The sequence below is a fragment of the Psammomys obesus genome, unplaced genomic scaffold, assembly GCF_907164565.1.
Source record: "Psammomys obesus unplaced genomic scaffold, mPsaObe1.curated_primary_1811, whole genome shotgun sequence".
Classification (NCBI taxonomy): domain Eukaryota; kingdom Metazoa; phylum Chordata; class Mammalia; order Rodentia; family Muridae; genus Psammomys; species Psammomys obesus.
In genome coordinates, this window is record NW_026586589.1 from 1,391,264 (window position 1) to 1,393,416 (window position 2,153).

Genomic DNA, 2,153 nt, shown 5'->3' on the forward strand with positions numbered 1-2,153 from the left:
CTCGGCCATTAAGCTGGACCTCAGCAGGAATGCATTAATGTGCTTATTTATATCTCATTGGCACATACATTCTCGAGTAAGTAAAGTCTATGGTCCCCCAAAGTATCAGCGTGGAAACTTGAACTGACTCATCTATTTCTCAGGCTGTCTTGGTGAAGGTCAGCCCCAAAGTAAGTTGCCTCCCTGTTACTTCCCAGCATATGGTTCTTTTATCATTTGGATTTTAGTGGATCAGGACCGTAGAGATAAAGCGATGGAATTGGTCTGTGAGAGGAGATGAGGCAGTGAAGAAGGTTTTCCAGGCTGAGGGGTTCCACATGGCCTGATCCCTGTGAGGGACTCTGCTCTGTAGCTAACACAGGATAGAAGTTGATGACTTTCAGAGCAAGGGTTCTAAACATGGAGAGTATGCAGTTGAGAAAAATAATTATTGGCAATCTGTTGGAGGTTGGTGGTGGGAGGAGGAGCAAGGGGGCAACAGTCTGAGTGTAAGCAGCCACACCCACACCCTCACTTAAGAGCCAGCGCTGACCAGTCCCATCATTTCAGAGCCCAGTGCAAAAGTTAAAAGGTGGTGTATATAGTTAAACAAATGAAGCACAATGGAATAATACTTGGCTGTATAAAAAAGTAAAGCACTAGTGTGTGCTATGTTGTGGGGTAAATCTCAGAAACATCATACTGGGTTGTGGAGAGGGCTCGGCAGGTAAAGGAACTTACTTCCAAAGTTGGTAACTTGAGTTAAAACCACACGGTTGAAGGAGAAAACTGACCTCTGAAAGTCGTCCTTTAACCCTACAAAAATACAACAAATGCATGTAAATAATAGCACCTCCAATCATACTAAGTGCTAGAAAGAAGTTTCAAAAGGTTATATACTTTACGACCCACTAATGAGAAACATCCAGAATTGCAACCCAGAGAGAAAAGGCAGCTGAGTGATTGTGGGAGAATTTAGGGCAGGGAAATGGAGAACAATAATTTGAAGGGCGTGAAGTTTTCTTTCTTTTTCTTTTTTGGCAGTTTTTGTGGTTTTATTTTAAACACAAATACGACACGGACACAAGCCATCTACTCATTTTCTTCGCCAGGCAGCCTGGCGTTGGGATTGGTGACTCTGATGGCCAGCTGTGCCACTCTTGGTTCTTGGAGGACACATTGTGAGCAATCTCAGCAGAGTGAGATTTGTTGCATGTGAGCAGCACTTCCAGCCCCTTGACACTGTGGACCAGAAACTTCCGGGAGCTGCTGGGCAGCATGTGCTTGGTTTCCTTGTTGCTCCCATAACCAATGCTAGGCATCAGGGTCTGACCCTTGAATATTCCCTGAACCGTGTTGTTGATACCTCTGGGTTTCCACCAGTTTTGCTTAATTTTGACATATCGGTCTGACCGGTGCCTTGTAAACTTCTTGGTCCTCTTTTTAACTATTTTGGGCTTTACCACAGGCTGGAGGGCAGCCATGTTGCCTATTTATAAAGTCAGATCCATGTTATCCAAGAACCTGGGAGGGGAGGCTGGTTGTCTAAGGCCGGAGCTGTGTTATAGAGTATCTTCCATTCACCAGCTGCTGAGCAAACTGGGAACGGAATGGGTACCTCAGCAGGCATGTTCTCCATCCTGCTTCTGAAGCTGGCAGAATACTAGCCACTCTCGACACGCCATCTCAAGAAGTCGAAGTTTTCTTTTAGGGTGATAAAGTGGTTCAGAAATCAACAAAAATGAGGGCTAGAGAGATGGTCCAGTGGTCAAGAGCGTTTATTGCTCTCGAAGAACACTTTGATTCCCAGCACCCACGTTGGGTAGCTCCCAGCCACCTGTAACTCCGGTTCCAGGGAGATCTGATGTCTCCAGCCTCCAAAGACACCTGTATTCATATGCACATACCTATAAACAGGCACAGGCACACATACATGTAATTTAAAATAAACAAAACCTTTTAAGGCAAATGGAAAAAAAAAGAGACCAACAAAACCAATTGTCATTGAAGATGTCACAGAGATCTAGTACTATATATGCTAACTAAAAAGCTTAAAAACAAAAGCAAAAAGAACTAGCTACTGGGGACAGATGACACATATGCCCTACATGCCACTCAGCTGTTTATTTTAAAAGGGTCTTTCCTGCCAGGGGAGATGCCACAACCATAAAGAC

The 2,153-nt window shown here is 44.4% G+C and overlaps 1 non-coding gene and 1 pseudogene across 1 annotated transcript; both read right to left on the reverse strand.

Moving 5' to 3' along the window:
* Positions 1-1,071: 1,071 nt before the first annotated feature.
* On the reverse strand, positions 1,072-1,463 carry LOC129672784 (60S ribosomal protein L32-like; annotated as a pseudogene).
* A 73-nt stretch (positions 1,464-1,536) lies between these two features.
* Positions 1,537-1,675, reverse strand: LOC129672817 (small nucleolar RNA SNORA7). The gene has a single exon (XR_008719566.1). It is a non-coding gene; the product is annotated as a small nucleolar RNA SNORA7 (small nucleolar RNA).
* Between the last annotated feature and the right edge of the window lie 478 nt (positions 1,676-2,153).